The sequence below is a fragment of the Pongo abelii genome, chromosome 1 (assembly GCF_028885655.2).
Source record: "Pongo abelii isolate AG06213 chromosome 1, NHGRI_mPonAbe1-v2.0_pri, whole genome shotgun sequence".
Taxonomy (NCBI): domain Eukaryota; kingdom Metazoa; phylum Chordata; class Mammalia; order Primates; family Hominidae; genus Pongo; species Pongo abelii.
The window spans coordinates 73,410,800-73,422,012 of record NC_071985.2 but is presented as its reverse complement, the minus strand read 5'-3'; positions in this window follow the sequence as shown (position 1 = coordinate 73,422,012).

Here is an 11,213-nt window from a genome sequence, read left to right as displayed (position 1 = left end):
GCTAAGAACCAGAGTCAGTGATTGGAGTTTCAAGATCTATAATTCTGGACACTGTTTTCTACTTATTTTTTCAGTAATGGGAGCTCAATGGAACTGAGTAAATGGCTACTTGAGCAAGGACAAGCTTCCTGGATGATATTTAGAAAGGTGATCACTTGATAGAATGTGCTCTATACATCTGTGTATGTATAGGGGACGCACAGTTCTAACCACTATTGAGGAGCATGTGCTTCAGCTTTATCTCCACAAACCATACAGAAATGCAGTTAGAGGCTTCCACATTATTTCTCCACTTGTGGATCTTGACAGTGCATCAACAGCGAATACATTTGTCATCAGAATTCAGCCAGAATAATCTGCACAGTATTTTGGCCTTAGTTTAGATGTGTGGTTCTCAATGGGGGAAGTACTGTCCCATAGGGACATTTTGGAAAGTAGTAAGGGTAGTTTTGGTGTCACAATCATTGGAAATTACCACTGGCATCCTTGCTAAGGTCAAAATGATTGGAAATTACCCCTGGCATCCTTGGGCAGGCACCAGGGATCATAGATATCCCTCTAGTGCATAGATGGTGCCACTGAATAAATTTTCCTGCATCCTGCTTGACTCTTGAATGCCATGCCAAGCAGCCATGTAGATGAAAAATGCATTTATAATGATCCACATCAAGAAGCTCATTCCATTTTTGATATAAACACTTTAACGAAAAGTATATTTTGTACTCTTTAAATATACATTCCCAAGAAGGCAGCTACCATGTTATTGAAGGAAGCTTGCCTTTTGATTTGTTCACTAATTTCACTAAGAGTTGTTCTCCATTTTGGGAAGTCACACCATTGATGCAATGCTGCCCACAGTATCTGAGTCACTCAGACCACACACCAGAATCAGCCTCATTTAGAGCTGTTGTAGTCATGCTGACTCTACAAATACATACTGATACACTTTGTTAGCACTTAATTCAAAATGTCAACATAAAGAAAAATACCTATCACGTTTGTTGAATAGTTTCTTATTTTCCTGAAGTCTGAACATGTTCACAGGAAGTAGGTTCAAGCATTTGATTACTTTGTCTTTTAATCTAGTTGTGTCAGAAGTATTTACACGTGAACATTTTTATTATTTCATTGTAAATTATTTCCTCTTATAGATAGAGCATTCACTTTTTTTGAATTTATATAAGGTAGGTCATACTATGTTTGGATTTTCAATACCAAATGTTTGCCATAAAAATGGGATTTCTGAGACTGACAAGATTGAGTGACAGTTTTAGACAAACATAGGAGCAACTGGAACATAGGAAAGGATTAATTATTTGAGTATGGTGAGAAATGATATCAAAATGGACCCTTGGGAGTGGCAGAAAGTTTAAAATTAAAAAAAAAATGTAGGATTGAAGATTTGAAGCAGCTGACTTCTTTAGTAATGCTAATGTTTATCAAGTGCTTCCTCTGTGCTGGATCCATTGCTGAGAAATGTTCTTTGTTACAGGCTGTCAGACAGCCTGTGCTGTCTGATGCCGCACAGGCAATAGGGGAAGAGCCCAGACTAGAACAATGTTTGCCAGCCTACCAAGCCTGCCCCCTCAACGATACCCCATTGGCCAGTTTAGTCTGTGGAAGACAAGCTTGAACTTCCCCCTACTGGACAGGATCTCTGTTGAATGGGTAGGAGGACATCTGACAAGCTTACGGGCTCAGACTGTCTTGGTTTGATTTCCTGCTCCCGCTATGGCTATGATCTGTGGAAAGGTTGGGCTGGAATGGGATTTAGGAAGGGTAAAATGTCCTGTTCAGTAGGTCTGCTCCTTTTCCTAAAGACATCTAGGGGGCATATCTGTTTTGAAATGATATTTACACACGAACCACGTTTCATCAGTAAAACAAATTGTTTAATAACAGACTAGCAACAGGAACTCCTTTTCAATGTATTTAAAATCTTGTAGGCTCTACAAAAGTTCTCCAGTATGAGTTCTTTTAATTCCTTCAAAAAGACAGTTTTAACTTTGCATTGCCACAAATTCCTGGACTGTGGCTCCTTTCCTTGCAGTTTCAAAGTGTGGGAGGAATTCCACAACCACCTACAACATCTCTGTTACTCTATTTCAGATAGAGGGAAAATGAATTCTAAACATCAGTGTTGGCTTCTTCACGTTCCCCGTAGTCTTGGGGGTGGCACTATACAGAAGTGCAGTTATGACGAAGAGGCAGCTAGGCTTTGGGGAGTCCATGTGTGGCCGCCTATTCTTCCATATGTGTGTCAACGGAAAGTGCTGCTGTCCTGTCCATACTGTCCCCAGCCCTGGAACCAGCCCACTCTCACCTCCATTGCTTTGTACACAAGCAGTAGACTCTGTTTAAGAAAATCCTTCCAGAGCCCCCACCTGGAGTTTTCCCTCAATCCCCTTGTTCTCCTTTCTCTGCCTTCTCAATATTGAGCCCCACATTCCAGCTTCATCTCTGCACCTGGTCTCTTCTGTTTGGTCACTTTCTGGAGCCTCAGACTCCCCTTCTAACTTTGTGGTTGATGTCTTCCTGTGGAGGTTTAGCTCAGCTTCTTCTTCAATTTTGACTTCTTTGAGGAACTACCCCAAGACTTTCAGAACCTCACTGACTAGGTCAGAACACCCCCTCCTTCCTCTCCTTCATCTCCAATGCCACACCTGGGGATGGTGGAAGGACTGAGAGTGTTCTTGTGGCACAAATTGTCTGTCAGGGATTCTATGCCCCTTCCATGGTGTAGAGTTGTAAGGACGCTGTTGCCAGCAAGGGATTGTATTTTCAGCCCATTAGGTTTGAGGTGAAGACATTAACTATTTCTTTCCAATGATGTGTGATCTGTGTCACTTCCAAGCTGGAGTGGTTAAGAAGTGGGCCATCTCTCTTTCCCTACTTACTAGCTGAAGGCAGTGGACTTCAAGGCTGTAAGGGAGGGTGGAACCCAGACAGCAGGGGTCTGAGTCACTGAATCACCACTCATCAGCAGCAACTCTTGTACTGGGTCTCAGTGAGCAAGAAATAGATGCTATCATTTAAGTTCCTTAGGTTTGGGATTTAGTGTTAGATCAGAGGGCATTTCCCTAGTGTGTCCCCAGTTTCCTCACCTCTAGATGCTGGACTTCCATGGGGATATCCAGAGCCTAGGGAAGACCTCAATCTTGATGTCAGGCTTGTAGAAGCACTGTGTAACTGAGACCTGCTGAATTACTTCAATCCGGTTGTTTGCAGTCTGTAATAGTCTTGGACAAGTGTCTTAAGTAGTTCAAGTGTCAACACTTGCATACATAAAAATGACAATATTAATAATATGTAGCTCTGATGACAGGATGCATGGCTAGTGCTTAGTACAGAAAAGTAGGAGTTGTTCCATACATGCCAATTGTTATATTCACACTTGATTTGGAAACACTGATGGCCTATCTTAGAGTCAGCTCTGATCTAGAATTCCAGGTGTTAGCTCAGGTTCTAAATACTGAGTGGTACTCTGTGTCATTCCTCAAATACTTTTGAGTAGGAAATCCCGACTGTTTTTCTTTATATTCATATGCAGTACCTCTGGCCACCAATTGAGTGGGGTTTTCTTTCACACCAAGCAATTCTTCAATTCTCTGTGGATGACAACTGGATGTCCTACAATTCAATTCAATTCCCACACTATCTACCTGGGCTTAGTGCAGATCCCACAAGTTAAGGGCTAAGTCCCACAAGATTGCTCTCCCCCAACTTTCAGACACCAATTGAAAATGAGGGGTTACCCACAACTTCTCTTCAACCTGGCTACAAATCTGAGGTTCCCATAAACCTCCCTCTTTAGGTTCAATCATTTGCTTAGAAAAGATCACATAATTCAGGAAAGCAGATTATTACTAGATTCCTGGCTTACTGAAAAAGTATACAACTCAGAAACAGCCAGATGAAAGAAATGCATACGGCAAGGTATGGGGAAGGGGCATGGAGCTCCCACGTCCTCTTCAGCCAGCCAACTGCCCAGCGTCTCCATGTGTTCAACAGCCTAGAAGCTAATTGAACCTCTTCCTTTTGGGTTTTTATCTAGCCGTGATTGATTAAATCATTAGCTGTTGGTGATTAAACTTATCTCCATCCCTTCTCCCCTCCTTGGAAGTCAAAGAGGTGAGGCTGAAAATTCCAGCCCTCTAACCATATGGCTGGTTTCCCTTATAATCAGTCCCCAGTCTTAGGGCTTTCCAAAAGTCACCTCCTTAACATAAGCTCAGGTGTGATTGAAGGAGCTTGCTATGAATAACAAAAAATGCTCCTTTCACCTTTGTCTCCGCATCACTTAGGAAATCTTGAGGGTTTTAGGAGCTCTGTGCCAGTACCTGGGACAAAGACCAAATATAGTTGCCTTCTCTCTGTATAACTGTGTTCCTCATCCATGGATTCAACCAACCTCAGAAAAAATAATAATAATAAATAAATAAATACACCTGAACTGAAACTGTGCATGATTTTTTTCTTGTCATTATACCATAATCAATATAGTATAACAACTACTTACATAGAACCTACATTGATTTAGGTATTGTAAGTAATCTGGAGATGATTTAAAGAATCCGGGAGGATGTGTGTAGGTTATATGCCAATACTACATCATTTTATATAAGGGACCTGAGCATCCTCAAATTTTGGTGTCCTCGGTGGGTTCCTGGAACCCATTCCTTATGGAAACTGAGGGATGACCATGCATACTTCTTATTATAAACCACAATGTCATAACCTTCTTTTAGCTGGGATGAAAAGGTGGGCAGTGAACTAGAGTTTCTCTCACTCTTTTTCAGTCGTAATTATTTTCTTCCAGCTTGCCTTCTGGTGTCAAATTATTGAGTCTCAGTTGGTGCTCAGCCCAATGCCCGGTTCTTAATGCACACATGGGTCTCCCTCATGGAAACGTAATTTATTTGGATTCTTTTGAGGCACACTTACCAAACTGAGGAAGGTGGCAGTGTGCAAGAGGAAGGCAGAAACAGAGCATTAATATGGCATTTGTTCCTGGAATATCAATTTAACTCAAGGTTAATTAATGTCAAAATAAGTATGGACAGGTTGTATTGTAGAGTAACATGCACACTTTATTTATTTATTTACTTTAAATGATAAAACATGAGATTTGCTCTCCTTTGTCTAGGGCTGCTTCCTGGACAGTTGGAGAAACACTGCTCTAAAACCTGTAATGCCCCTTGCTGAAGCAGAGTGATTTTTGCTACCCATTTTGATGCTATAATTTAGATATCCATCTCACCTCACTGCACTCTCTTTACCTGGGACATTTTGGTGGTGTTATTTTATTTTCTCTTCTCCTCTGGAGTGGATAGTTGAGTAATTGAAAACAATTTAGATGGGGAATATGATAGGGCAATCAGTCCCGGATAAGAGAGAATATTTGAATATTTGAGAAAAAATGCTCACATTTTTCTATTAGTGAAAAAAAATAGTCAAAAACTTTACCCATCTCCTAATGAATATTAACAATAGGAATAGTCAATATAATCAGTCTGATAAGGAATAAAATAAAATTGCACATTTACATGTGAATTTACATATGAAACATTTGTCCTGGGAAGATTGGACTCAATAGCAATAATTATTGCAAAAGAGAATGCATGACAGTTGAAGCTATAATTGATAAGTCTCATGTGAACAAAAGCTAAGAATTGGTTTGGATGAAAATTGATTTTAGTGAAATAAACATACAAATAGAAAATAATGAAAATACTTAACCACATCGATAGGAATTGATCAAAGAAGTAACATGACTTAATAAATTTCCCTCTTGAAATATAATTAGTTTTGGAAAAATGCTGATTTTGTGATTGCTTTTTATTGCTTAATCAATAAATTTCAAATTTTAGTGTTTATTTTTGTAATGTGAGGTAAAATTGTTTCCAAGGACCAAAAATGGTGTCATTGAAATGATTTACTGGGTCAAAATGATGAGATCAAAATTAATTAAAACAGTGGGCAAAAGTATTCTGAACCTTTGGCTTGCATGTGGAAGTTTTCCAGTAAAAGTTAATTAATAACCACAATCCTCATGTGTGTCTCTGTGCCACCCACTATACAATGAAGTTCCCATGTAATATTTCATGAATCCTTTGGATAATCTGTGTGACAGATGTTAGCACCTCTCTTTTGCAGATATAGAAACTTTATGTCAGCCTGTTCATATAGCTTATCTGAAAAGACTCAGCTTTTTATGGGTCTGTCTCCTAAGCCTTCAATACATTTTACCCCACTGCCACCCACCTACCAACCATTCTGGGATAGCTCGAAACTCTAGGGCATCATTTCATTCATTGCCTCAATTCAGTTAAGTAAGTTGTGGTTGATTACACTACTGTGCCCAATAATTTGCTCCTATCCCTGTAGGGAGATTATATAATCATGTCTATTGCTATGTGACTTCTGTAGACTCTCCTTGTGTGAGGAGTTTCCTGCCCTGCCTCAATGACATCTGCCTTGGTTGTCATTACTTACTTTGGCCAATAGAAAACAGGTAGCAATGACCTGTGCCAAACCCATGCAAAAACTTTAAGAGCAATTGCATGGTTTCTCATTGCTCGTTTTCCCTCTACACAGGGTCTCTCAACCTCACTATTAACATTTTGGACCAGATAATTCTTTGTTGCTGGTGGAGATGGGGTCTGTCTTATGCATTGGAAGATGTTAAGCAGCATCCCTAGCCTGTACCCACTAGATGACAGCAGTATCCATCTCTCAGTTGTGACTACCAAAAATGCCCGGAGACATTGATGAAATATCCCCTGGGAGGTGACATCATTTCTGATTAAGAACCACTACTCTACCACAACAATGGTATGTCCCATAGAAGCTATTCCTTTATCCTCCATTCCAGGATTTTTAAAAAAATGTGGCGTGCCGACCCACAGCTACATGTAACATGTATGAAAAATCAACCTTTTCTCTTGTCTTTGAGATTTTGGGGTTGGTTGTTAGCACAACATAACCTAGTGAAAGCTGACTAATACAGACATGTAGAGGAAAGTGCAGGATACATTAGAGATGGTCATATCTTATTAATTTTTTAATTAGATGAAAATGAAATATTTTAATAGATAATTGTTAAGACTATCAGCTCATAGCTGTTATTAGTATACAAAAGTCAGTATCAGTTAAATAGAAAACATAACACGTATTTGTCTTGTATGATTCCTCCTAAATGGAGAATGAGTTGAGGAAATGACTGGTTTTCCATTTATATTTGGTTGGTTATTTGTCTGTTAGATTTTAATGGGGGCATGTTGGGTCTGGGGGAGCAAGGGTAGTGGGAACAAGAGCTCTTGGGGAATCTCTGGAAGATACTCTAGCAGTGGCAGAAGTGGGACTTTCCCTGACTGCTGCTGTTGGCTGGGCTACATTTCTTGGAGGCATTGGACCCTCACTCAGTAGAGACTTTAGGAAAAGTCCGAAGAAAGATCTTTCCATTACTCCAGAGGAATCACTGAGTTGTACTTACCAGGAAAAGTCTGGTTTTGTCATGCTGGGAGTCAAATCATGGCATGTATTTACACCCTTCATGAAAAGGCAGTGCAGTATGACCACGAGTGAGAGCTCTGGAACCGGGCAGTTCTTTTCCAGGCAAATGAGTTCAGTCGCTTGACTCTGTGCTTTGGTGTTTCCATCTAAAAATGGGGATCATAGAGGAGCTATATCACAGGTTTGTTGTTGAATTAAATGAGATAATAGATTTACATTGATGCTACACTGGGCATGTGGTATGCGCTCAATAAATGCTAGCTACTACTGTTACTAGTTGTAAATGGGGATGAAAATGGGCTACATTTCTTGGAGGCATTGGGCCTTCACTTAAGACATGAAAAGTCTGGTTTTTTCATGCTGGGAGTCAAATCATTTGAAAATGGGGATGACAGAGGCACCCACCTCACAGGACTGTTGTGAGGATTGAATCAATTAGTATACATGAAGTGGCCAGAACAGTGTGTAAGTAAAAATTTTTATTATTGCTGATATATTACCATCTCAGGGAAATCACCACATTTTAAAATTCTAACGCGGTACCAAATTTAAAAAGCTGCTTTCATGTAAGTGTTTTCATACTAATGCCATGTGTTCTATATTTGAGTTGTAAAATACGTGATAATGCCACAGATGCACAGGACATCTTTTTCCCTATAATAGCAAAGCTCTAAAACTCTTCACATACTACCCCTGTTTCTGCATATCAGTGTTTTTAATAAAGTCACATTCGAATATATGGCTTTCTTTCAGGACCAAAATAAATGTCATAGGTGCCCACTGCTAATGTACACTTGAGTCTCTGGTATATTTATAGGAAATGAGCACTAGTTGTCTTTTATAAATGAGACGATAGAATCTTAGAAAAGTGCTGGGCTGAAAAATAAGAGAATCTCAAGTGTGACCTGGAAGGGAACTTAGAGGTCTTCTATTCCAATTTTCTCATGTTACAGATAGCTCAGAGAAGTTCATTAACTTGCCCAAGGTCAGGCAGCTGTTGAATGGCAGAACAGGGGCATAATTGTTTATTTGGTAATAGAGTATTTGATTTATTGAGGCCATCTGGGTTGATGGAGCTGGAACTTTAAGCCAGCTTAGTGCTCCATCCAGCCCGGCTCTAAGGGGTCCCCTCAGAGTCTAGGCGAGATGGCCAGTGGAGAGTTCAGGCACAGAGCAGCACCTAACCACCACCAAGCAATGTCACACAATCTTTTGGTCTTTGGGCACCTGAAGGATGTAGATAGAAGAATACTGTATGCAAAATTAAAAGACCCTAGACCTACCCCTGGCTCTATCTGCCCACCACCACCATATTTACTGAGGCATAATCTACATATAGCAACCTTTTTTAGTACACAGTTCTTTGAGTTTTGACAAATGCATACAGTCATGCATCATCACCACAACCAAGATAGAGAATAGCTGTGTAAGCCCCAAATCTCTTTGTGCTTTTTCTATTCAACTATTTCCCCAACCTTCAGCTCTTAGTAACCACTGATCCATTCTCTGTCCTCAAGGCTTTGCCTTTTTCAGAATGTCATAGAAATGGAATCGCACAGTTTGTAGCCCTTTAAGTCTGGCTTCTTTCATTTAGCATAATGCATTTGAAATTGTTTCTGGCTGTGTTCTTACTGTCTGCAGGTCTGTGGGTAAGTAGTTTAACCTCTTTCAGCCTCAGTGTCCTCATCTGTAAGATGGGCATTAACACTTGCTTTGCATTCACGTTGTTGTGGTTAGAAAGAAAGAATGCATACAAATGTGGATTAAGTAAGAGGAAATGCAAGTGTACAAACGCACTCATTATTTTTGTTATGAAGTTGCCTTTTGAAGAGATTCCAGGTACAAAGGCAATCCTAATTGAAGTATAAACCCTGCAGAGCCTTTGTTTGTCTGATGAGCGGGGAAGAACCCAGCATCACTGTTAAACTCTCCCCAGCCAAAGGGCTCCATGAGCTAGTTCCAAGCCTCAAAATCTTACAGAAAACACTTACCCAATAGGGACTGTCACCAAGGAATGTAGATCTCTGGCATATTGCTTTCACCATACTGCTCCCCCGAGGTGCTGGGAAACTTAACCTGTCTATGACATACTTTGATCTATTTGGATGGAAAGTAGCTTTTAAAACATGACCATTAACACTGCTAATAATTTATAATGGTAATTGTATTCTGGAAAAAAAAAATGAATATCTGACATACGGAGCACCAAACAGTTCCACAAGAAGATAGGGCTTGTCTTGGCTCAAAATGCACAGGGAGGAGGGTGAAATCCAGATTTGCATTTCCTTCTGAGTGTTATGTGATTCTGAGTTATAGAACACATATGACCAACATATATGCCCTGGGCATTTTTGCCAGGATGTGGAACCTGGGAGGCCAGTGTTCGATACTGCCTTCCCATGCAATTGACAAATGGCTGGCAAACCAGCCAGACAGGTGAAGACAGTGCGTAGCCAGAGAAGGCAAAAAAGCTGGGCAGGGATTTAGGAGACCTGATGCTATGTCTGGCCCTGCCATTAATTGTGTGACTTTGTGCTTGTTCCCTTACCTGCAAAAAAAGGGGGCTGTAGTAGATTACCCTGAAGGAATCACAAGTTACCCCTGAAAGATAGAGCCCGACTTCCATCTCTGAGCACCAGAGCCAGGGGAGCAGAAAGCAGCAACCCTGAGCCTCAGAGTGAAATCCTTCAGAGAAGCTCCCTGTTTCCAGCACTAGCTGAATAAGATTCCAATAAACATATTGCTGAAATGTTTGTTTCCGGGTGTCATTTTAGACTGCAAGTAGCTAAAACAGATCTGGCTTCTATATATAGATTCCGCATTTGGTTGTGTTCTAGGAGGCTTTTATTACTACGCTCCCTGGCTGGCTCCCAGCTGAGCTTTTCCTTCAAGGGATCAGATTTTGGAACCAGAAAGTCAAAGAGGATCAGTGACCATATTAAGGGGCATCTCTCTCTCTCTCTCTCTGTCTTGTTCTCGCTCTCTCTCTCGTTCTCTCTCTGCTAATGCTGTATACTGCAGGTGGATGCCAGCGTGGACTGGCTCCTTTCTTTGTGCAAAGACTCTTAATAATAATGATGACAAAGCTAATGAAAACTGACCAGCCCCACTATGGGAGTAAATATAAGCAAAACACTCCTGACGTCCTGGGCTTAAAGGAAACATCATATAATTTGGGTTGAAATGAAGTGCAGATGATCACAAACAGCCCAATCTTTAGATAAGAGGACCCAGGAACCTCTGTGGATAGAAATAAAGGAAGGGGCTGTGAAGAATGGGTTTCTTTGGGGGAGTGGGTGTCTGAATTTTACTCATGAATTCTCCAGGGGAAGATATGCTGGAAATGAAAGGTGAAAGAAAGAAGGTGGAGGTGGAAGTTGGAGGCAGAGATGCAGGGAGGGAAAGCGGAGGGAAGAGGAGTTCCCTTAAAGAGACAATGTTGAAGCCTTGCAATCGGATTTTGTAAAACGTGTCCAGTCACTAAGAGACAGCCCCCCTACTGTGTGTCCTTTGTTTTCTGTACATAAAACCTAACCTCGACCCCATGTTATAGTGTCTCCTCCCTTCACCTGCCTCTGAGATTTCTTTATGTTTAATCATCATGGATCTAACTGCCTTCCTGGTCTCCATATTTTTGTGCCTCACCATCTCTTTCTAGTTTTTCTTCCTCCTTGTTTCATTCTTCCCTCTTCTCTTCT